Source organism: Ictidomys tridecemlineatus, chromosome 3 (genome assembly GCF_052094955.1).
Source record: "Ictidomys tridecemlineatus isolate mIctTri1 chromosome 3, mIctTri1.hap1, whole genome shotgun sequence".
NCBI classification, from domain to species: domain Eukaryota; kingdom Metazoa; phylum Chordata; class Mammalia; order Rodentia; family Sciuridae; genus Ictidomys; species Ictidomys tridecemlineatus.
Genome location: NC_135479.1, coordinates 111,873,982 through 111,900,992, shown reverse-complemented (window position 1 = coordinate 111,900,992; position 27,011 = coordinate 111,873,982). Strand labels below are relative to the sequence as shown.

General features: G+C 32.5%; 1 long non-coding RNA gene across 1 annotated transcript in view; it reads left to right on the top strand.

The window, feature by feature from the left end:
- The window catches only part of LOC144375862 (uncharacterized), a 92,468-nt gene that overhangs the window by 18,508 nt on the left and 46,949 nt on the right, over positions 1–27,011 (top strand). The window contains exon 2 of the long non-coding RNA XR_013435714.1: positions 12,699–12,862. This is a non-coding gene — a long non-coding RNA (uncharacterized LOC144375862). The remainder of the gene's footprint in view (positions 1–12,698; positions 12,863–27,011) is intronic.

The window sequence follows — 27,011 nt, the reverse complement described above, 5'->3', positions numbered from 1 at the left end:
CCTGCCTCACAACATCTCTGCATCTCTCAATTTTTTGTGTATCTAAAATTGCTCTAAAATAAACTCCAAAAAATAAGAAACTTTGTTTTTAAAAATTATGTGAGTAATGTGAGGAAGTGATTTGCAAAACACACTAGAGAAATATAATTCTGAAATTTTGACAAAAGGTAAAAGAAGAACTATTTGAAGAGCAGGAAAGCATTCAAGAGGAGTTAGAATCTTGGAAGTATTTAAAATTTGAAACAATACCAAAGGAAAGGAGAAGTATTACAGCTGGTGGCTGTTTTGTTGAGGACATACCCCCACAGTTAACACATGGCTACAGATTTGCATGTTCAGTGTGGTGACAACAGAGTTCAGGAATATCAAGATAGCTAAGTATTATGACAAGAAACCCTAGATATATGATTACCAAAAAAACCCCAAAACCCCCAAATTTATATATACACTACCTGCATTCACTACTGATCCCTAATATATGAATATTTTGGGAAGACCTCAGGAATTTCCTCCCCTCTAAAAAGTAAAAAGAAATCAGATAGTAATATACCCTTGAGAAACTCATAAAGTATTACAAATTTGCTTCTTGTTAATAGTATGTTTATGGATCTATGAGCAGTGTTGAGAGCAGAAAACTAAAGTATTATTGCTTCAATTTGTCAGAAGATAGAGAACACAGATGACAGTGAAACTGAAAATTTAGAGATGAAATTGTAGAAGCAAGACAACAACAAAGAGGATGAGGCCAAAATTTTCATTATAAACCACGTTAAGAAAGTATCAGCAGAAGTCTGAAAGAACTGAGAAGTATTACATTCTAGGGGAAATAGGGGCTTTCCCCTATTCTAACCTAGCCTATCTAATACAGTCAGGCATAGAATAAAAACAATGCATTTTGTAAGAATATAAGGTAACTTACGGTTAGGGCAATGTATTTTCTACAAGTTCAAGTTGTGAATCAAAAATTTCTGGACAAGGAAAGGAAAAGGAAAAAGTGACCCATACAGGAAGGTGGACAATAAACAACTCATAGTTGCTGTTAAGAATTTAGTTAAGATTTCAAATAGACTTGTATAATATATTCAAATAATTAAAAGAAAATATATTAAAATAGTTAAGAAAATGTATTATCTTAGTGAATAAACAGAGAATGAAAACGTAAAATCAATCAATCAATCAATCTCCATAGCTGAAAAGTATAGTAAGTGAAATGAATATTCACTTGATGGACACAAGAGTGGAGATGGCAAAAAAAACAATAATTTTGATCACACATGAATTAACATCTATTTCACAGATGAAAAAACAATGATGATGACGATGATGATGATGATGATGATTAGAGTAATTATAATAGTAACCAGCTTGTTCTCAGAGATGTACTAAGTGATTTAACCTAGGCATAAATATACTCTAAAAAGAAGAGTGAGAAATGAATTGATAAAATTTTAAAGAAATAGTATCTATAATACTCATGAATATAAATAGAATTATTGAATTTAAGATCTACAAAACTAAAAAAATCCCATGGTATATGAATAATTAGAAGGAGACCCTCATTGTTATACAAAATACATGTATGAAGATGTGAGGGAAAAAAAAGTATAGCATTACACTAGATTAGGTAGAGAGAAGTGATGGGAGGGGAGGGGAGGGGATGGGGGGATAGGAAAGATAGTAGAATGAAATAGACATTATTATTACTGTGTATATATGTGACTGCATGAACAATGTGATTCTGCAACCTGTATACTCAGAAAAATGAGAAATTATATCCCAACTGATTTAAATGTATGATATGTTAAGGTCATTGTACTGTCATGTGTAACTAATTAAAACAAATAAAAAAAGAACACATGATTTAGAAACTTCAGAGTCAAAATGTTCAAAATCAAAATAGAGCAGAACAAACTTGAAGGTAGACTGAAAAAATTATTTGATTATATAATAATTGAACAATGTATGATTAAAAGACAGTTTCTCACTAGAGACAATGAAGGTCACAAGATGTTTAAATTACATATATGAAGGACTGAAATTTAAAAAAGAAAAAATTGTTTGGGGTCAAAAATTATAGGATTCATTTTTAGTTTCCTCAGTCTTACCCTTCACATGAAGTTACTTCACATACACACAAGTCTTTTAGTTAACAAATTCAAAACAAAAAAGATTCTCGATTATAGAAATAAAAAAATAAATATCTCACTATTTGAGAAACGTAGGAAATACTGTCCTTTATACTAGAAAAACATTTCTAAAAATGAAGAAGAGATATTCTTATTAATACTGGTCTCCCTTTAAAATCTGGTTACTCAAATACATCCTTTACTTTTTTACCATTTTAGTATATTAACACTTTTGAAAGACCTGCTTTAAAAACAATTTGAGTTTGGTCAATATTATCAAATATTACCTGCACAAATTGGACTGTGAGTACCATTTTCTGAATGAGGCTTTAATTATAATAGCAGCTAACAGATTGCAGTCTAGAAAGAATGGTTGGAACTAAATCTCTTTTCACATTTTTGTGCCCTAAAAACTAAAGTGTAGAATCTTTACTTCCATGAAAATAGCTTTATATTATTCAAAGAAAAGAAATTGATCTTCATGGATTATCTTTCTATTTAAATGATACAGTATTATATAGTGAACTAAATAGCATTTTCACTTGACATGGCTGTAAGCATGAGCTGAAATAATCTAATATTACTCAAAAATTATTTTAATAAACTTCGAGTGAAAATTTTTTTCTCCTTTAAAGCATCACTGTATATTTAATCTTTAAGTAGTGACAACTCAGAGGATTCCACACATCCTAAATCTGCCTCTTCATTTTTGTTATTGTTTTAGGGTGACAGCATTCTAAAAAATCAAATAAAAAACAATAGTTTTTGACAAAGATGTGAACTAATAGGACTTGAAAGTTTAAAGATTATTGAATGAATATAAAAGAGGGATTAGCTAGCTTAGTATCACAAGATAAACCAGAAGATTGCTCTTTTATTTGAGAAATTTATTCATACATAGTAATAATGTAACAAAGCAATTAGAAAAGTTTACAGTTCAATGTGCTTTGAAATGATTAAACTATGTCAAAATTATTTACCCATAGGCAATGGGTATCATTCATGATTTATTGTCATGGTTTCTTAATTCCGAGACAAATGTTCTTTTTATTTATTGTAGTGAAGTATAAACTTGAAAAGCAAAGTTATAATTGTGCCAGTAGTCTTTGATAAATGTCATAGCATATGATAATCTTTTGAACAATTGAATCATATATCATAAACCAACAATTTGTTACATGTTTATATATGGGAAATGATGAATTTTTTGAAACTTTTCAGTTCCTGATCTATTGATGAGAATTTAAGAGGGATCTTATGACTCATGTATGTTCACTCAGGTAGTAGCTGTATTTGCACCTCTATCTCAGTTTTAACGTCAAACGCTATCTCAATTTTGTAAAATCAAGTCCACATTTTGTCAGTGGTCAAGAGTAAGATTTAAGCTGCCATTCCCTCCTGCTGATTGACTTCTCACTGCCACTAGCTACTTGTAAGCCTGTGAGGAGTAGGGGAAGCTGCCTGGTAGGCAGAGGTGGTGAGACTTCAATTTGGTCTGATTTTATTGGTGTTAGGCTTAATGGGCCTGGAGGTGGTGAAAATTCATGAGGTTTTAGATATGCTTATGAGATGACAACTACAAATTTTTAATTTCACCTCTTGTGAACAGGCAGTTTGCTTCCTGCTTTATCTGGCTGTTCTACTTTCCTCCTGGATTCCTGCTTGTACTGTTTCCACCACATATACACTTTTGCCATTTGCTAGTTACTTTCTTGGGTGGAAAATTGTTTGAGGACGATTTGAGGACAGTTTGAGGACAGTTTGAGGACGCTTTGGTCTCATGGGAGTACTTCTGATTCAGAGAAAATTCATGAACAACTCTTGCTTGTTCTGATGATCATTGAAAGTATCCTCTACTTCTTATACAACTATTTCTATTCTGCCACATTTGTAAGTTTGAGGAAATGTCACACAAGGTCCATTTGTCTTCCAATGCAGGGAGATGTCTGTTTTTCTAAGAGCCCACATAAAAAAATCTTCTGAGGGAGGATTTAGACTTAGCCCTCCTCTTACCCACTTGAGGATCTGTTAGGTGAAGGGGAGGATGAGAGCATTGCCTTCTTAGAGCCCTTAACTCTCTTTAAAGAAATATTCACAGAATCCTTTTTCATTTTCCCCTCTACTCTGATTTATTTTTAAGCCTGTGATATGGCTGAGAAACTCCAGTGAGATGGAACTGATTTTGGAAATGTCCTTCATAAAATGTGACCTCACTAATAAGTATATGCAATAGTTTTTGTAAGGGAAGTTTTATTAAAACAGACACAGACAATATGAACTGTGTCTGTCTTTGCATTAAAAATAGCAGAGTTGCATAGATTTTACAGAGACCCATGAAGCCCACAAAACCTAATATATTTACCATCTGGCCTTTTATACAAAATGTTTGAATATCCAAGTAATTCATCATTGAGCTGTACATTTTTATTTTATATACTTTTCTGTATGTATGTTGTATTTTATAATGTTAACATTTATGTAAGTAATTAGATTCCATATTTAGCTCTGCCTCATATTTGGCAATAGATACTCAATGGGTAAAATAACAGTTACTTTCAAGACAACAAATAACCTTTTCTTTAATTAGATACATTGATTATATAGACAAAACACACCGGACTTGACTCTAGAACTGATTTCATTTTCAAAATCGACATATGCAAGACAATGAATCACCCAACTTTCCCTCCAAATACTTTGATATTTCTTAAAGATGTTGTAAAGATTGCACAATGACACTCAAAGGCATTTGTGACAAGTACCTTACCAAATGTTGTCATGTCTCAAGTTGTCTTTAAAAGATTGCACCGAGGTATCTGTAAGCACAATAGACCTCAACAAATGAGCCATATTCAGCCATGCCTTGCTTTTACAATGATGTAAGAGAATACAAATTATCAGAGAGTGTAAGTTTCTTTCTTTGCATTTAGTAAATGCAAGTAAAACAAAATTTACTTAGAATCTACCATGCCAAAGTTTTAATTTTCATCATTTTAATGTAAATATTTCTGAAATATTTTATACTTTCCCATGCCTTTTCTACAAAAAGTGGTAAGAACAATTTATTCTTCTTTTGATTACTCAGTATGATTTTGGAACCAAAATATATACTAAAATATTGGTTTTCAAATGTATGTGGTAGCTGAGAAGCCCACATAAAGAAGCCTAACATATACCACGTATACAAAGAAAAATTGGAGAGATGGGGTGTGGCAAGTCCCATATATATAATCTCCCTGAGATTAGATTCTGGAAGCATTGCTGGAAATCACTGTGGCACATAGTGACACTCACAAGAAGGCTGCTCTAGCCTCAAATATCCGAAATCACAATCTAATGTTGCTACAGTCTTTAAAATTTGAATATGTTTTAGTGAGCTTCTCAGTGTCAGCAATCACTCTTGCTTCTGTCAGGGTCCTCCCTATCACCTTGGACTTCTTCACCACCCCAACTCTAATATTTGTGGTTTCTCTAAATTGGGAAATCAGCCTCCCTGGGAGTCTGGGTAAATCCACATTAACAGGGATCAAGAGGCTTTTTCTTGAATAAGGTAAACAGGTTTTACATAATGAACCTTGACTGATCCATTTTCTAAAAATATTTATTTCTTCTAATTTGTTATACATGATGGCAGAATGCAATTCATTTCATATTACACATATAGAACACAATTTTTCAAGTCACTGGTTGTACACAAAGTATTTTCACACCATTTGTGTCTTCATACAGGTACTTAAGGTAATGATGTCTAACTCATTCCATCATTACTCCTACCCACTTGCCCTCACCCTTCCCCTCCCTTCGCTTTGCCCTATCTAAAGTTCCTCCATTCATCCCATGGTCTTCCCCCCCCCTCCACTGCCATTATGAATCAGCATCCTCATATCAAAAAAAATATTCAGCCTTTGATTTTTGAGGGATTGGCTTGCTTCACTTAGCATTATATTCTTCAACTCTATCCATTTACCTGCAAATGCCATGATTTTATTCTCTTTTAATGCTGAGTAATGCTCCATTGTATATCTATACCAACATTTCCTATCCCTTCATCTACTACAGATCAACTGGGTTTGTTCCACAATTTAGCTCTTATGCTGCTGTAAACATTGAAATGGCTGTGTCCCTATAGTATGCAGTTTGTAAGTCCTTTGAGTATAAACCGAGGAGTGGGATAGCAGGGTCAAATGGTAGTTCCACTCCAAGTTTTCCAAGGAATCTCCATATTGCTTTCCAGATTGGCTGCACCAATTTGCAATCCCACCAACAATGTATAATTGTGTCTTTTTCCCCACATCCATGCCAATATTTATTGGTGTTTGTAATTTTGATAGCTGCCATTCTGACTGGAGTGAGATGAAATCTTATAGTAGTTTTGATTTACATTTCTCTAATTGCTGGAGGTGTTGAACATTTTTCTGAATGTTTGTTGATTGATTATATATCCTCCTATGAGAAGTGTCTTTTCTGTTCCTTGGCTCATTTATTTATTGGGTCATTGGGTTTTTCTTTTGTGACGTTAAGGTTTTTGAGTGCTTTACATATCCTAGAGATTAGTTTTCTATCTGATGTGCTTGTGGTAAAGATTTGCTCCCATACTGTAGGCTCTCCATTCACCTCAATGATTGTTCCTTTTGCTGAGAAGAAGTTTTTCAGTTTGAATCAATTCCACTTATTGATTCTTGGTTTAAATTCTTATGCTATAGGAGTCTTATTAAGAAAGATGGGGCCTAATCTGTCATGATGGAAATTTGGGCCTACTTTTTCTTCCATTAGGCACAAGGTCTCTGGTTTAACTCCTAGGTCCTTGATCCACTTTGAGTTGAGTTTTGTGCATGATGAGAGATAGGGGTTTAATTTTATTTTGTTACATGTGGATTTCCAGTTTTCCCAGAACCATTTGTTAAAGAGGCTATTTTTTCTCCAATGTATGTTTTTGTCTAATATAAGATATTTATATCTTTGTCTAATATAAGATAACTGTAGTTATGTGGGTTACACTCTGTGTCCTCTATTCTGTACCATTGCTCTACAGTCTATTTTAGTGCCAATACCATGATATTTTTGTTACTATTGCTCTGTAGTATAGTTTAAGGTCTGGTATAGTAATGCACCAGCTTCACTCTTCTTTCTAAGGATTGCTTTGGCTATTCTGGGTGTCTTGTTTTTCCAGATGAATTGCATGATCACTTTTTCTATTTCTATAAGGAATGTTATTGGAATTTTGATTGAGATTTTATTGAATCTGTATAGTGCTTTTGGTAGTATTGCCATTTTGACAATATTAATTCTGCCTATGTAAGACCAAGATCAAGTGGGGTTCATCCCAAGGATGCAAGGTTGGTTCAACATATGGAAAAAAAATAAATGTAATTTATCACATCAGCAGACTCAAAGATAAAATACATATGATCATCTCAATAGACGCTGAGAAGACATTTAATAAAATACAGAATCCCATCATGTTCAAAACCCTAGAAAGACTAGGGATAATAGGAACATACCTCAACCTTGTAAGGGCTATCTATGCTAAGCCTCAGGCCAACATCATTCTAAATGGAGAAAAAAATGAAAGCATTCCCTCTAAAAACTGGAACAAGACAGGGATGCCCTTTTTCATCACTTCTAATTCAACATAGTTCTTGAAACTCTAGCCAGAGCAATCAGATGAAAGAAATTAAAGGGATACAGATAGGAAAAGAAGAACTCAATTATCACTATTTGCAAACAATATGATTCTATATCTAGAAGACCCAAAACATTCCACCAGAAATCTCCTAGAACTAATAAATAAATTCAGCAAAATAGCTGAATATAAAATCAACACCCATAAATCAAAGACATTTCTGTACATCACTGACAAATCCTTTGAAAGCGAAAGTAGGGAAACCACCCCATTTACAATAGTCTTAAAAAAAAAAAAAAAACTTGGGAATACATTTAATGAAAGAGGAGAAAGACCTCTGCATTGAAAACTACAACACTCTAAAGAGAGAAATTAAAGAAGACCTTAGAAGATGGAAAGTATATTCAATTTCATATCTATTTTAATTTACATCCTTATTGAAATTTTAATCTTTGAAACATCAATTGAAAATGTAGTAAAAATACAACAAGCATCTTTCAGTTCCACTAAAAGTGGAAGTTCATAGGCCCATGATTTTAAAGATTTTTAAGAATATTAACACACATAGTATTGCAAATCTCCACAAAAGTTATATAAACTTTAACTTCAACTACAAGTGTATAAGAATACTCACAGGTGAAATAGAACAGTTTATTATAATTAATATTAAGAGTTTTTGTTCACTTAAAAATATACAGTTTGTAGGATAACTTGTTTCCTTCTTTTCTGTTAGAGTTCAAATAATATTCTCTCTTGAGGTTTTGGAGTTATGATTTATAATCTCATAGTCCCAGAAAAGTTCCACAGTGCATATTCCCACTGTTTTCTCCAAATATTGGGTGAAGCTGAACCTTCATCACAAGACTTCACTATAAGAAATTTAGAAAAGTTTGAGGCAATTTGAAGAAAGACCTTTTTCCCTCAGCTTAAACATCTATGTTTACAGCTAATGTTTGTATAAGACACTTCAGAAGAGGAATATTTAAGGATATCTCCCTCCCTGGAGACATTCTACTGTAGTATTAGAGATCAAGTTCTTTGTTGAATCTGTTTGGGGAAGATTTGCTTAACTTTCAAGAGAATGTGCAGTACCTATGGTCTGAATGTTTGTGTCCTCCTAGAATTTCTGTATTAAAGTTAGGCCCCAATATAATTATATGAAGAGTTGAGACTTAGGACAGGTGATTAGCTCATGAGTCAGGGTCTGGCCTTTATAAAAGTGTTGCCAGAGACCTGCCTTGTCTCTTCCACCATGTGAGGACAATGGAGAAGGGGCTTTCTGTGAGCAAGAAAGTGAGCCTTCATAAGAAACCAATCTGCAGCTCTTGATCATGGACTTTCCAGCCTCCCAGAACTGTGAGCAGTAATATCTGTTGTTTATAAGCCACCCAGTTTATGTTTTTTTTTTTTTATAGCAATCCCAACAAACTAAGTCAGTCGAGGTCACTAAGAGAGAGTGTCCTAGTTGCAGGTTCCTCTCTTGTCATGCAGCATGCTGCATGTACCCTTATCATATCACTTTATGGGGAGTGACACTCTGGGGCTATTCATTCATAAGGTGTTGCTCTTGCTGCTGACTGATTCAATAAGCTATTTTTATTTCTGACCCAGAGTCCTCATGTTTTCTTACTGCACACACAAACACAAATAGATTTGTATGTTTAATATATATATAATATATAAATATTATATATATAATCATAATGAATTAGCAATAACACATTATTTCAATGTACAAAATTCCTTGCAGAGTGTTATCAGTAGAAAAATGCAGCTGTTTATAAATCCAGAAGATATAGATCAGTAGAAATTTTCTATACAGAAACATACTAGCCATTATAGCAATGCAAAATATTTTTAAAAGTCATATAGATTTAAAAGGAGGCAAAATTGTATCCATTTGCTAAACAATGTAACTAATTACACTGAAAATATTAAAGATTCCACAAATAATGCTACTGTACCCAATAATTCATATAATCAGTTTGGCAGGAGACAAGGTCTACAGACAAAATGAAAATGCATTATATATATATATATATATATATATATATATATATTAGCAATAGAAAATGTGATTTGAATTTATATAAGTGTGTGCATACATATATACAAGCACACACTCATATTTGGGAAAAAGCCTAATCAATTGCATGCAAAATTTGTGTACAGAATACTACAAAACATTGAAGGAATATTTTATTTTTAAATGTCTTTTTTTAAAGACAATTCAGGTAAAATAACCAAGGCAATGTCAAATTAGTAAAATCATATATATACATATATAATTATATAAACATATGTTAAACAGAACACAGGAACACATACATTGTCCCATGCATATATAACTAGTTTATTTTGACAATGTTGCAAAGGAAATTGAAGAAAAAAAGGTTTTTTTTCAATGAATTATACTGAAAAAATTAGATGTCCATATGCCCCCCAACCAAAGTTTCTTGATCTATTCTTTTTACCATATGTAAAAATAAGTTAATTTTTCTTTTTAATTCTATTTATTTTTACATGCATGCATTTTCCCGCCATGTATTCAAGAGCTTATATTAATCATACAGCAATATTTAGTGTCAGATATGCTTCCAAGTTTGGGAGTCTGGCTAAATTGGACTAAAAATCTTCACTTTAACTTCATGTAACTTGGAAAATATAATACATCTCTCAGAAATACAATTTTATTATTTGTAAAATAATTACATTTATTTTTGCTTCATGGGGTTATGGTGATAATTAAACATTTATTAATAAAATCATTTACATGTAATTAGTTTGTGCTGGACATCAGCCTAAAAACATTAAATGTATTTATTCACTCTTTTCTTCTCACAACAAATCTGTGAGCAGTTGCTTTTAATCCACATTTTGTGTATCGGAAAAGGAGGCATATAGAAATCAAGTAGCATGCTTTAATTTAGAGATCCAAAGAGTGTTAGAATTAGAATATAATCCATACTAGTAGACACCTCCTGTATCAGTCACCCTCTGTCTGTGTTAATACAGTGATCCACTTCAAGAGAATGTGTCTAATATATAATAAATACATAATATATATATTATGAGCACATTACATGAACTATTTGTTGATAAATTGGTATTATTATAACTAATTCAATATTTGCAATATAGTTTATAAATCAATGCATAATGTTTATTTTATGCTAAATTAATTATACCATGATTTTGTCACTTTGAGGTCTAATATATTATTTTCTTTTTCTATTCCTTTCTTTTTTATATATTAAGGTTATTAGCTGTTGCTTTATGTGATAGCTTAATAATTATTGTTTTGTAAGACATTTTTTCATCTAGTTAATTTCTTAAAATTTAAAATCTGTGAGAAGGAAATTAAACACACTGATGTGTTCTCCAACATACATAAATTTTGATGCATTGATTTATGGTCTAATTGTTTTGTTTCTCAAAGCCTTGGGGAAAAAATGCCATTATTTGTCTTAATTTGGTTGTTCAATGTGTGAAAATGTTAGTTTTAATTATATGTCATGAGGAACACTTTTATGTCAGTCTCAGAGCATGATCTTGCTTCAAGTAGATTCAAGTAGTTTCATATTTTTTTCTTACAAAGACTATCAATAAGATACAGATATGGAAAAAAGAAAATAATTCATTTTAAAAACTATTCAAAATCATTAAGTATTTTATATTACTAATGTTGAAATGGAAATATCCCTCATAAACTTTAAAGTTCTATAATAATAATTCTTTATTTGGATTATAACATAAAGTATGCCCTGAGTTAGGCAGGATTATATCACCAAAACAATCTCTAAAATCTCAGAGGGGTGTTGAAAATGTACAAATTACTGTAAAGAAATTGCAATTGCTTTGTAGGAATATAAGAACGGGGGAGAGAAAGATAATAACTGTCACTTATATTTTTATGGTCTCTGTATAATTATACAAAGTTTTTTCAAATTCAAAATGCCTGGTTATAATGGTAATCTTTCCATAGTAATTCCAACCTTAGGGAGGCCAAAACTGTATATCAATATTCTAAGCAACTTTTAGTTTTCTTTAAATCCAACATGCAATAGTTTAATATTTTATTTAATAGTTTGTTGTGAAAAAAGGATTTTACATGGTCAGTCCTTTAAGATACTATATAAAAAATACATACATAATATTTCTGAAGGCTAGATTTTTCTGTTATCACAAAAGGTCATGTCATTGGGGCTGAGGATGTGGCTCAAGCAGTAGCGCACTCGCTGGGCATGCGCGGGGTGCTAGGTTCCATCCTCAGCACCACATAAAAATAAAATAAAGATGTTGTGTCCACCGAAAACTAACTAAATAAATAAATAAATATTAAAGAATTCTCTCTCTCTCTCTCTCTCTCTCTCTTAAAAAAAGGTCATGTCATGAAATAGAGTACTGGTTAACAAAATCTGAATTATATGATTGGTACATTATTCAGTGGTTGTCACTTTTGAACCACTGGAAACAGCTCCAGACAATATATTAACAAATGTAAAAGTATAAACACCTGCTACTATTTTATTCAGTGTGGATTTATGTGCTCAGTCAGTTGCAAACTTAATTTTAATTAGAATAATTTCTTAAAATTTAACTTGAATTGATTTTCCTGTTGGATTTTAAAAGTACTGTTGGAGGTTATGTTTATGGGACTCACAGATCTGCTCAAGCCTTAAAATACACTTCTGAATTATGTGGCTAATTAATTGATTGGCACACTCAAGACAGCAAGGACAAATAGACACACATCTGGGAGAAGAAATGACTATTTTTCAAATATGAAGTCTGTTGAGAAAGCAATGTAAGAATTTATAATCCATTAATAAAGCAATTATGAATAAGTAAAGTCAATTAAGTGACACAGCTAGTTATACTGATGTTTATTGTGTCTACCTAATCAAGAAACATAAAACCCTAATGATTGTTTTATATTTATTGTCTAGCTCCCGAATACAAATGAGGAAATCACTCATCTATGGGTTCTATGGCTGAAATGCACAGTTGAACATATAAAGAGGAATCAAACCAAGTATCTGGATTCTTTTTTATCACAGAAGGCCTACCATGAAATAGTGGACTTGTTAAACCACTCTGATTGATATGATTGGTAAGTTGCTCATTGATTCTCATCTTTGAATGAGAATGGCTGGAAATGTTTCTAGACAACATACTAACAAGTATAAAAGTATAGATGTGCATACAGTGTTAAAAAGCACATATGTTTGCATTGCTTTTGAGAAGATTTCCTGTTCAGAAACTAGGGGAAAAAATAAAAACACATCTTTTATGTGATCTCATCCACTCTACTGGGTAGACCAGGATTAGCAAATGGCTTGTAAACCATCCTCTACATTTAGTGGGAGGTGTCCCGGTAAAGGGAGAGAAGTGACCCAATAAAATCTCCTTATGAACATGAAAATGGGAGGCCACCTACCAAAGACATTCTTAGTATATTTTGACTGTCTTTATAGAGGAAATTCTTGTGGGATGAATGTGGTCTAATGAGAGTGGCTTCTGGTGAATACACATAGAATCTATTAATTTATGGGACATGAATTGAGAAAAATTAGCAGATAACCTGAACCTAACACTGCATGAAAGAAGTTTTGCCACCAACAGCTTTCTTATATTCAAGTGATGGCAGCATATATATCTTATAGATGGTTAATACTCTAGCACAGTATGCCCTCACATGGCAGGAAAACTGCTACATGAATGATCCCACATATCTTCTTCCACTTGACATTATTAGAAAAGTTTAAATGTAATAAGATTTCTGATTTGTATGACTCTGATTAGACCATTTGGTCATGGTGTGTTAGTTCAGATTGTTCCTGAGAAAACCATCATTTAGAGCTTTGAATCATAATGAAAAATGAAGTAATTAAAATATGAAAACCTGGTTTCTCTTGTGTTGGCTCAATCATGTCCCTGTAAATTGTACAATTTGTCTAGCTGCTCACATAATTAGCATTTCTGTTTAACTACTGGCCCCTTAGAATACATTTTGCAATTATAAAGGACAATTTCTTTGATTTCCTTTAGTGTGAAACTTTAGTGTGTGTGTATTTATTTCTGAAAGTCACTGGGTCTAAGAAGCTAAACCTTCAAGTAGAGAATGAAACAAACAGGAATCTATAAAAAAATTGTCGAAGCAATTTTAGTTGATGAAAAACTCACTGAATAAATATAATATAATAAATGAATAACACTAATGATATACTGTGGTAGCCAGAATTCCAAGTTGCTAGCATGTGATATTTAAATAAAGGTGATACTACTCTGTAGAAGTGAGATCACAATAGGATATCATGTTGAGATTTAGGACTATCGCTTTAAGAGGGTTATGGATACTCATTGCCTGGGACAATGCTACATTCTGCTTGCTTTATAAAATGATTAATAATAGTTGCCCTTTACTCTTTAAAAATGCTCTGCTTTGAGTGATGAATTATAGAATTATGCTAGGTATCAACAAAGGGGAATATTTTAAAGAGAAATTAACTTGCCTCATAAAGAAGTAGATATGTCTAATATAAAATTATTTGGAGATTTATCAATTGTATTCAAGAATTTAAACATTTTTAGTAAACAATCTTTCCAACAAGAACAGCTGCCCAATATTGGAATTTCCATAGAATGTTTTAAATTTGTTTTTCTATTGTCAGTGGTGTGGTTCTATAATGACAGAGCATCAAAAGGACTTTGAGGAATTCTTTGTTGTTTATTCTAAAATATAACTACATGGCTAATAAAAAAAATGAGTTTTGCTCATTCTATATTTAGGCCACTAAGACATGGAAGAAAGGGTGACCTATAAGGGCATAGTCAATTTAGGCTTGTATGTTAGTGAATATGTGGGATCATATGTCGTTAAGAGAATCAGGAACATTTTTTCTAGGGAAGATCTGTAAGATGATACTTGTACCATGGTAAGTAAATGGTACTATGAGGTAGATTTTCTATGATTAATAATATACATAAAATGATGAGGAGAAAAATGTAGGAAACTCTTTAAGTAAAAAAAAAAAAAATCCATTGGTTAGCCCATAGACACAAAAAGAAAGAGAGACTTAGAACTGAGGAATTGGGCAATAGTGTGAAAATTATTACTTTTAAAACAAATGAAGAACAATGTGAGAAGTGAAAGAGAAAACAAGCTGAACAGGTCATTAAAAAACATTTTATTTTGGAAGGATTTTGAGACCTTCCTGAATATGTGGCAAAAGAGTGAACATTTGTACATTAACAAACTTTAAAGAAAATTGGGAAGAAAGAGAGAAAAAGAATTGAGGATGCTCTGGAAATATATAACATAGAGCTCAGAGTTTTATTTGATTTCTGCCAAACTCAGGTCATAGTCAGAAGATGTCTGTTATAAAGAGTTGATTGAGATTAAAAGCTAGGCCTCTAGAAGATTATAATAGTAGATGCAATTCTAGTTACTACAATAGTTGCTGAAGAAAAATTCTCTCCCTTTTCAAAACACAGTTTTAGAAAGAAAAAAAAAGAATATTTAAATACATGTAATTTAAATTGTCTTAAAATAGGAATTTTCTAGAAAGAAAAATTTATAATCTGAGTTGTGATGTTTTCTAGTCTAATTCATTACTCAGAGAATGCCTCCCATCCCCCACTGTTCCTTCCACATGGTAAAATGTAGGTGGTATATGCTATGTGTGGTGTAAATATAAGTGATGTTGGGTAAGGCATTATTTTAAAGAAAAATCATTTGGGTCGCTAAAAGTCTGTAACCTATGTGTGTTTATGAAGAGTGTCCATCTGTTTTGCCACAGTTTGTTGCTGTTTTGATGCTCTATCTCTTACCCTTGTATCCTCCATGAAGGTAGCGCTAACAACTATTCCACTCCTCAATGCCACCTGCCAGGTTTGTTTGTCTGAGACCTTGTTTCCCAGCAGGTCCCAAGTAGTTATGTTGTTGGAAGCTGTGCTTCAGTGAATTCTTAAAATATCTCTCATGTGGTCTCCCTTTTCCAAACAATAGTTAGAGGCATCTTTATTCCTGGTGGTATGCCAAGATTGAATGTTGTAGAAACCCTCTCTTTGCAGAAACTCCTAAAAATTCAAAACCATTACTCTGTCATCTACATTTTATTCTAATTTCTCAGCAGAGACATTTACTCAGAATTCTATGTATGTTAGTTATATTTAACTCTCACAAGGTATTAAAATATATATCTTTTTAAAATAGCAAATACAGGGAAATTACAGGTTGAATCAAATTAAATGAAAAATAACAGGATAATTGAAACTGTAGTGCTTTTGAAAACAACATTTCCCATTATTCCTTAATTTAAGACAGTGGTTTTGTTTGCTTTTTTCCCATTCAAATTTCTATTTCCCAAGCTGACTTCTTGCCTCTAGGCAAAATCAGAGACAGACTGAGTAGTAGAGTGGTGTTTGCACTTAGGTGTCTCAGATTCTGGATGTTGAGGTGTGAATTGGGGAGAGCAAAGTCTGATCAGTGATACAAATGTAACATTAAAGCCAGTGTTAATTTATTGGCCATTGTTCAAGTGGCCTGACTTCAAGAAGAACCAGAAATGGAGCTTTATCAGGAAACCCTCTGCATCAGGATGGAATCTTGGTCTTCTCTTCTGGATGCAGTCCTAAAACTGTCATAAGTTTACAATTATACTTATTCATAATATCTTGATAACCTGAAAGAGTTTAAGAAAGGATATATTGTTGGTTTCTTACCTCCAAAGCTGACTAAAGACAAAAACAGCAGACAAAACAAGACCCAAGCTATGTATAGTTGCCTCAAATGATCTCCTGAAATTCAGGAATAGTTTTGAAAGAAACTTTCAGAAGGGCAAATTTGTGCAGTAAAGAGTTACAAAAAAGCTTAAATGAGCCCTTTTGTGTCTAAAACACCAGTGAAATTTGGAGTGTAAGTGTATTTTCACTTTGTGTGTGTGTGTGTGTGTGTGTGTGTGTGTGTGAGGTAAATCCCAAAGTTTACATAATTATTTCTAGACTTCCATTACCAATGAAATTAAGATATTTAGTTCATTCCTCTTGTCTTTCCTTCTCCCTTTCTCTCTCTCTCTCTCTCTCTCTCTCTCTCACACACACACACACATACACACAAACACACACACACACACCACTCTATTTTAAAGACACACATGCAAACATGAACAAATATACATATTTATATAAATATATATATCTATAACTGTATTAGTAACTTTAATCCATCTATTGAGCATCAGTGTGTGCCAGTATGGGGTAAGAGTTTAATATTTCTTGCCAAAGAAAATTGTCAAAATAATCCTGAGCTGATGATTTTATGTTCCATGTATCAGGAATATTTTCAGAGATATGGAAACTGAGACTCAGGGTTTAATCATTTGTTCCATATCAGAGAGCTAGTACATTCTAAATCCCTGTTTATAAAAGCTATTCTTATTCCACTTTTAAAACGGTGTATGTGAAAACATGATTTTAGCTAATGCCACAGATACAAAAGTTACTGAAGATCAAAGCAAAGTTCACCAGTAACACATATATGTCAACTAGTAGAGTGAGAATTAGGTGAGTCTTTGATTAAATTCATCACCTTACACATTTAACACTGACAAAGAGTCTTTGCTTGCCCAGCTTCAGATAACTGAAATTTCCAGGCTTATCGCTGAACTTTTTTACAAAATCCAGTTTTAGCAAGAACTCTAAGTCAGTTTATCAAGAACCCCCACCCTTGATATCTGACCACCTTCGGTATCTGACAGTCTCCTCATCCTCTACCACCAGGTGATGTCTGATCATCCTGGTTTGTCTTCAGTAACAATTCTGCTAGGTAGTTTTAGTCAGAATCTCCACCCTGCACCTTGACTATCGATTCCCACTTGCTTATGCTCTACTTGGAGATAAACCCAATCTCTCTCTCACACTGCATGATCCCTTTGCAATGTCCCTAAATCTGTTGTAGTGGTTTTGAGTAAAGTCTTCCTTATTATGATTTAACAAGTATCACTGAATAATTCCTTCCATAACAACATGCATAAAGTTATAAGAATAGTATAACACATTTTTATTCCAATTTTTATTTTATTTCATAACCATTAACTCTACATAGTTTAGATATCCATCTATCTATTTCATTCAATTTCAACTGATGATGAAGGTTTACTCCTTGATCAAATTCTAGTCAGGCTTCTCTTAGTCCTATTCTTGGCTAGGCCTCAACTTCAGTCTATAAAAACTACAGGCTTGCTGCACAATTGATTTCATGCCCTTTACCCTATTCAACCACGTTCATCCAAATGTACATTAAGAGACATTATCAAAACATTTTAGCAGCATAAGGGCACATTCCTGGGACAACCCAGGTTTCTTTTAAGATTCTCTCTGGGAAAGCTTAGAGCTGCCAAAGCATTCACATATAGCTTGTTCCAGCCAATACCTAAACACCTGATAATAGGCCAAAGACCTCCCTTTCCCAGAATCTCTACTAAAAAGTGTTTTTAATTATGAATACTTTCTATTATCTATCTATTTATATCTTTAAATTATATGCATATGTATAATTCAACTCAGGAGTGTCTTTCCTAAGGACCTAAGAGTCATTCTTTGAAATGCAGTCACCAGGAGGGACAGGGCTTCTGTCTCCAAGCCTCCTGGGGTACAGAATCCTAACTATGATAACTGTTAGCCAGCAGACATAACTGGTCCAGTCACATTCACACTGGCCAACCCTTCAGAATTTTTTCTTGAGTTGCTCTACTGAGTTCCCAGGCTCTCTCCTCCTGCTCACTTGTTCTCCCTATCAAACACAGTTTACCTCTGTATGAATCAAATTTGAATTCAGCTCATGTGGCTCTTCCATTGTAATAGTACATTAATGATTAAAATCTCTTTTTGCTACTTTAGAATTTCTCTTTGATTACTTTGACAATTGCCCTATCTTATTTTGCAAATAAACACATTATATCATGAAATTCAAATATTTGAAAAAGATTTATTTTATTCCCATTTTATAGATGAGAAAATGGAAACAGAATTTGATTAGTAACTTGCCCTAGATCACACATTTAGTAAGTGATAAAACCAGAACAGACTGAAACAATTTGGAGCCAGATTACCAGGGTCAATTCTGATGATTCCACTTTTTAGTTGACTGATTTGAGTCAAGTTACTTCATTGTTTGGATTCAGTGTCATCATCTTTTATTCATCTTTTAAAATTTTTTTATTTGTATTTTTGCAGGTTGGCATTGGGGATTGAACTGAAAGATGCTTAACCACAGAGCCACATCCCTAGCCCTTTTTATTTTTTTGAAATAGGGTTTCACTAAGTTGCTTAGAGCCATACTAAGTTGCTGAGGTTGTCTTTGAATTTATGATCCTCCTGCATCAGTGTCTTGTGTTGCTGGGATTATAAGCATGTGCCACCATGCCAAGCCTTAATGTCATCTCATTTTTAATTGAAAATATTAACAATGCCTATCTTTTAAGATCATCGTGATGAACTCTGTTAATTCATGTCAATCACATTAAAACAGCTCAGCACATAATTAGTATTCAGTGTATTAACATTTAAACATCATTACCATCATTATTACTGCATTATATTGTTATTATATTATTTTTCTATCTTTTAAAGTTTGTGGCAAAACAAACTAATACATGGAAAATTTACTAATAAATTGTGTTAAAGTTATGTAGGACAAAGGGAAATTAATTGGGACATTATTCAGTTTCTGAGCTCAGAGGCAGGGAGGGTCTGGCTGGAACTTGAGTTATTTGAAGATTGACCTGAGGAACCAGTTAACTGAGGAAAAAGTCAACATTATAGGAATAAAGAAAAAAGGAAACTCAGTTTTCCAGTTCCCACCCAAATCTGGAAATGAAAGACTGAGAGACTGGAGGGAAACACCCTATAGAAAAGGCTTTTGAGCATTCCTAAGTCAAGATCCTGACATATTCAACAATGTAGCAGAATATAGGTCAGCATCAAAGGTTTGTCTGCTTGAGATTTCTCTTAACCTGGTCCATCATGTAATATTCAATAAAGAAAGTGAATTCTTTCCCTGACTCGATAGAGACAGTGAAAAGCAGACAAAATAGAAATTTCTTGTGTCTTAGAGATTGGGTCAAAAACCTCAGAGAAGGTTTTCATAGCAGTTTCTGAAAGAATGGTCAGTTTGATCTGTTTTGTGAAAAGATATACACGTTCCCTTGACTTTTGTAGAGAAGGCATCACCACAGCTGAACCCAGGTTCATCATGGTTCCTTCCAGAAGTAATGACCACGTAAGACACAGTGAATGGACAGAAAAGAATTTCCATCTAAACCCGTAGGAACAGTGTCAAGTGGAGTAAACCAAGCCCTGAGCCTAGCAGAGGAATTCAAACAATGGATGAGGGTAAGATGCCATGTTTCCCAATCTCTTATCATTGTGATGAAAAGTCCCTGCATACCAGAGGCCACAAGAGAAGGAGCTTGCAGCTGTCTCTGATGATACCCACGGTTCTAGGAGACCAAGCGGTCACAGGTTAACCTGGAGACCTCACCAGCAAAAATAGCTGCGGATTGGCTTATTTCAGTTAGCACAATGATCTCCAGATCCTTCAATTTATTGGCAAATGTCATATTGTTCTTCTTTATGGGTCTCATCCAACATGTACACCCACAAAATGGGGCCCTAATTAAAATAGGATATATTTCATGCTTGTATAATTATATCATAAAAGATTCTAATGTCATGCATAACTAAAAAGAACCAGTAAAAAGAGTAACTACGGATCAGGTGCCACTTCTCAGTTCATGCTACATTAAAAGTAATAATGTGTTCCAAGAAAGGAACTCTATTTATAATAGAGTTTAATAGAGAAATCATGAATTTTTCCTAATATACCTATGTTGTGACAGGCATCCTATGTCCATCAAGCTCAAAGAATAAATTAGATTGAGTGATAGATAATTAAATGAATTGGATTGTGAACTATGATCTGTAGCAAGAAATACCTCCTTGTTTATATAACAAACAACATCTCCTTCTTTTCACTCCAACTACTCATTTCATGCAATTGGTCATTCTTGTAGGGGATGCAGGGAACATGTATGTCCTATAAGGGAAATGTATATCAACTAGTCATTGAAACCCAAAGCTGCTCAGTTAATAACTCAGTTAATCATGAAGTGATTTATTGCTCTTGAACTCTGATGCTCAGTCTCTACCTGGCAGTTTATAGAATGCAGTGTTCTTAGCAAACTTGGGATTTAACACTTAGAGATACCATGGGTTATTTTAACTGACAGCATTCCCAAATATATATCACTGCATTGAGGACAGAGAAAACTGAGAATTAATATTTATTGAGTTCTTTCTGTTTTGCAGTTTCACTTATAATCTTTGTACCTTTTTGAAAGGTTGGGGCTCTTATCTTGTGCTACACATGAAGAAGTTAAACTCAACAGCATGAGTCTTGCTCAACTATGAAATAGAGCTAAAATCGAATTGGGATTTCCATAAATAATTTGCATTAAAGAATAATCCCATTAAGTGTCTGAGGAAGGAACTTAGTCTACATTCTTCTTAGGAGAAATCCCTGACACGATTTTAAAATCATCCATGGAGAAAGATTTCCTGGGCCCCAATACAGGACTACTAAATCAGATTATTGAGCAACAAGACCAGGGAATCTGCATTTTATTAGTACCTTAAGTACTTCTTCATGTATGTATGCTTAAGTTTTTAACATTGCATGTTGTTTTTTAACAGGGAAATTATATCTGAAATACAAAATGAATAAGAGGTATTAAAATTTATCCAGCTTTGGTATATTTCGGGAAGAACATCCTATTTTTTTTTTGTAACGTAGTTACTAAAGCAATATTTCTGTCCCCACAAGACTACCAAGAACCTAAATTTTAAGGTAAAAAAATAATCACTAGAAAATCTTACAGGCGGCCATAAACCATAAAAGTTTAGCCGTTACTCTGACTCTTTTTGGTATTACTGTACTTTGAGATGTATTACACCATTATTATTTAATCAGCCTTTAAAAATTTTGCAAGCCTAGTGTAGAATGATTAAAGCTAGTTTTTATCTGAGAAAAAAATGCACATTTGGCTGATATGATATATTCACATAAGAATTCATTACATTAAACTTTTTTTCATTATTTCAGCTGTAGAAACTTTCCCTTTACTTGATCAATAAATTTGTTACTTAAAATGTAAGTTAATGATCACATTTTGACCTTTTATGGAAAATATCATTCTGACTAATAATTAGTACCTCATATCTCCCTTTACAGACTCACTTATTTGCCTCTGCCATTAACAAATCCTGTATATAATTATGTTTATAGATGCTTACTGGTGGTTTTTCCTCAACTGATTTTTAATATCAAGAATGTTTCTTACAAACCACAGCCTTTCACACCTGCAATAACTATATTATTTACCCAGAAACCAACTCTGCCGTTTCGTCCAATGGCCACATTGATCCTCTTGCCAACAGCATGAAGGCTATTTAAAAAGTCATTTTTATCTTTCTATCCCTTTTCACTTAACAATTGTATAAAGAGTTTAACCCTTCCTTATCAGCTACCCAGATGTTCTTTAGACTCTCCATAAGCTCATTTCACAATTATATCTTAAAATCCTTTTTTTTGCTTTCATTTTTCTCTCTAAACAAATGATCCCCTTTTTTTTTCTCTCAAAAAAAAGAGAATGTATCTTACAGACAAATAGAAGTGAATAATCAACATATATCATTAGATTGAATCAATTCCCCCAATTTTGATTGTTCTGTAAAAATACTTATGCCTTTATTATTGATTTATGACTGTAACAACTTCCTAAAATGAAATAATTACATATAACAGAGGAAATAATATATAAATAACACTATATTGATTAATATCTCATATCTTTCTTAAAATTATATGAGAAGCTCATGAATGATTCCAATATCAATCATGAGAAAAAAGATTGTAATTACTTTTATTTAGAGAAAGAAGAAAGCCTTGTATAAAGTGTAGGTTAGATATGAGAAGAAGAGAATACAAGTAATTTGGGGGGAAAAATCATGTATGACTCAAGCATAGAGGTGAACAGTTCCATGAACAATTGGGGTTATGTAGCTAAAATAGAAATAAGAGTGAGAGATGATATGGGAAATATATGATAGAGTCAAATCTTTTAAGGTATTGGTGGTTTATTCTGTAGGTCAGGTTTATCACTATTTAAGCACCTGGAGTCTCCTATTGTGGTAAGCATATTCTACATATTAACTAATGTCTGCAAATATCAGACTTTTCCAATTAATCTTTTACATTCTATTAGCAGAACTGGGGAGTAAGAATACTTTTTGAAAAAAAAATTAAGGCCTTTCATTGTGAATTAGCTAAGCATTCTAATTTGCTTCATACACCAAATTATCACACACACACACACACACACACACACACACACACATATATGTATATATATATATATATATATATATATATATATATATATATGAAAAAGACCATATATAATACATATGCTCTGAGGCCAAGTTTTGTTGTCAAATTTCCTTGCAATTCTAATTAAAATTTGAAGGCCTAGAAAGGTCATTTGGTTTCTAAAAATTTAAGAAGGTAGTATCAGTGCTGAGACTAGAGCAAAAACCTTTTGACACCTAATTTTAGATTACTTTTTCTGCATTATTTTTTAGAACATGTTCATGAAAACTGCTAATTTAGACTATCTGGATGATGAGCAATTTGCATTTTTAAAAGGCTGTACTATATTGTTAATGTGGTTTATTACCATGAAGAATAACTAACTGGGATAATGAAGTTTGCCAAGTAGTTTTAATTGGCAAAAGAAAAAATTATTAATGCTAAATTAATGGCTTATATAAAAATACATCTTTGAGAGGTCTTTGATGTTAACTAAAGTAAGAATTGCTTTTTAAATCTTGTTTACATTTATAATTTAAAGGGAAAAATTCTTTATTCATAAATGTGGGTTTTCATCACTTTTGTCCACATTTTAATATTTCAAAATTAATAAGCCTTATCAGGAAAAGAGTATTTTATTTTTAGAAACATTGGGAAAACAATTTTTTTTCCTAGGAAACTAGACAAATATATTAATCCAGGAAGATTTTACTCTTACAACCATCAGATACCATGAGAATATCTTATAGAGTCGGTAGCACTTCATTTATTTAGTTACATAATATATGTGAGAGTGAGAAAGCAATAGTATAAGCCCCCACTCATAACACAAATTAAAGATACAATTGCACCTCAGAAGCCCCCCTGTTGTAGATAAATGCAAGCCTCAATTTAAATAAAATTTCTCATACCCTCTGATATCCTTCTCAAAATAGCACACATTTTACAATTGAACTTATAGGTACTAGTGTACCTTGTAGACCACCTAGGTTAAAAGTAACATCAATAATACTAATATTTATTTAAAATATGGCCACATTACAAGGTAAAGTTGGATTGTTTTTTGTAGCCCTGGTCATTACAACCATCAGAATCAGTTTTGGCATGCATAATCAGTGAAAGGAAGTAATATTATGATAACACATAGCCACTGGAACAATTTTAAGCACACTGCAATCAATAAGTAACAATAACGCACCTCAGTGAACACGCTTTTGCATGGCATCCAATCAATGAGGGTTCCCAGCTTTTAAAAGTCAAGCAATTAAAGATGGATTATCTTACAAATACCAACTGCTCCACAGCAGTCTCATTCCATACAAAATTGTCTGCACAGGTACCTGTAACAGTTTATCAAAACTTGGGTTTCATTCTATCAAAAAATTCTATAGAAAGTCAGCAGTCTTCTCTATTTAGAGAATCTATGCCTGAGCAGCAAAATTCTCCATAATGCATTAAATGGTACATGTAGTGTTGTGTTCTCATTTAGATATTCAGTAAGAATTTCATCCTCTTATGATTCTGAAAGTTACACCAAGATCATGTTAGAGACTTTTGCTTGCCAGCTTGTTAGGGGATCCTTTAAGCAACAGGCATGTTTCCTGGATCTTTTGTGTCCAAATCCCACTCGCCTTTAAGATTTCTTTTGGAAGATTCAAATTTAACTATTCGAGTTCTGTCTTCATATTCTAGAATTTTTAAACCAAGACTTTGTACAGTTAGACCTTTTCATAATTCATTCCTGACTACCTTGAAAATTAAGACTCTAAAAGTTCTTTTTTTTCTGTTGTTTATTACTTCTTGTAAAATTATATGATTATATGTTTTTTTTGTGGTAAATTATGTTTTGTGTGTGTGTGTGTGTGTGTGTGTGTGTGTGTGTGTGTGTGTATGGTGCTGAGGATTGAACCCAAGTCCTTATGCATGCTAGACAAGCACACTACCAACTGAGCTATACCCCCAGCCCAAATTACCTGTTTTTAAAACTCTCTGAAGCTTAGTTTCTCTATATGTGAGAAGAGAATAGTATTCCCTACTGCATAAGAAGGTTCCAAAACTTAAGTGAGGTAATCACTTACTAGTAAAGCATGCAAAATGTTACTTTAGTAATAACCATTTAGAGGATTTAGGCAATAGTGTCATTTTGCAATGCAACAAATTTTAGCCATATTAGAGCCGTATGCCTATAAAATGCTGAAACATCCCTTACCTCTATTTGTAGCCCTTGCCATGGTTAAGGAAAACTATCTTCCTTTCAGATTTAAGTGTTATGTAACACATTTGCATTAAAAGAATTAAAAATAATTTTATTTCTCATTCTCATATTTTATCTTACCTTCTTTTTCATATTTTTTAAGAGTCTATATACTGTATAGAGAATTAGAAAATTAGAAGTATCAAAAACAAACAAACAAACAAAAAAAAAACCCAGAGGCCTACATATGGAGCCAAAAAAATTTGGGGCACAGAAAATAAGCCTAGTAGCAAACAAAACAGAATGAAGCACAGGTGGTGGAAATTACATTATCAATGTCCTCCACAGGTTTCCTCATGGTGGAAAAAAATAGATATTTACTTAAATAGAACAAGCCAATGGAGAACATATAGTGGTTTTATTTTTCACTTTAGAAGGATATTTTTATTGTTGAATTCTGTGAGACTAATTAGGAAAATAAAAACAAATTAGTGTAGTTTAAGCCAAATCTGTTAGTGTCTTAACCTGTATCTTAATTTGTAATATTTTCTTTAAAATGTTTCTTTTAATATTACCAATAAAGTTTTTAAAAGTGAACTCATACAAAGATTTGTGCACAATACAGAATTTAATGATTTAAGTTTACCGGTATCTATACTTAGGAGAAATGCTCACTTATTTTGGAACAAAATTTTAAAAATTGTAGAGGATTTCTGATGTCATAAATGAAAATTAATATTGAAGATTTTTTTTAATATGTCAACCCTCTAAATGCAGGATTTGTTTGAGTATACAGGGAAAAGCAACATCAAAGACAATAAGTATATTTATTTATTGCATTATAATTTACCATTTTATATAATCTTATGCTAGATGTCCATATTATCATCTACCAAGAATTTCAAGGAAAAGTTTCTCTAAGTAATTTTCAAAAGTATCAAGTAGATGGCATTATATTACTATTCTTAATACATATTGCTAATGTTAAAATTCAGGAAAAAATAGTTCTATAAAACATTTTACTTTCAAACTCATAGGATGAATAAATACATTCTTTTTCAATAACTTCACATTTGAGTCAACCCGTATCTAAAATTATTGTAATTCTAGTGGTTTCCTTGAAATAATTGCTTTACTATCTGAAACTATTACTTAAATAAAACCTTTTAACATGGCAAGCAAAATTCTTCACAAGAAATGAACTTATCTTTAAGACTCCTTTAAGGACTTCCAGTTTTAATGCAATGTTAATTTATACCCACAATGTACTTCTTTAACTCTAAACCTTGTTAAATGAACAAAATAATTAGAACAAGAAAAGCAAAGAGAAGTAGCAGTCATCTTGTAACAGGGAACCCTTCAAACCAAAACAATGTTATTTTAAAAACTGTCAGAAAGAAAAAAAGAAAATAAAAGATTCTAGTAGTCCTTTATCTCTGATCCAGATATATCATGGAAGAAACAATAAACCTAAAACTTTTCTAATATTCATCTATTTTCAAGTGTTCCATATACTACACCTGTCTTTCTTAAGAAAAAACAATCAGTATATACCCCAGTATAATCATCAGTGAACTAGATCTGGTATTTTGCTATCAATACTAGAAGAAGTCTAAAAATGCCAAAAACATTTGATCA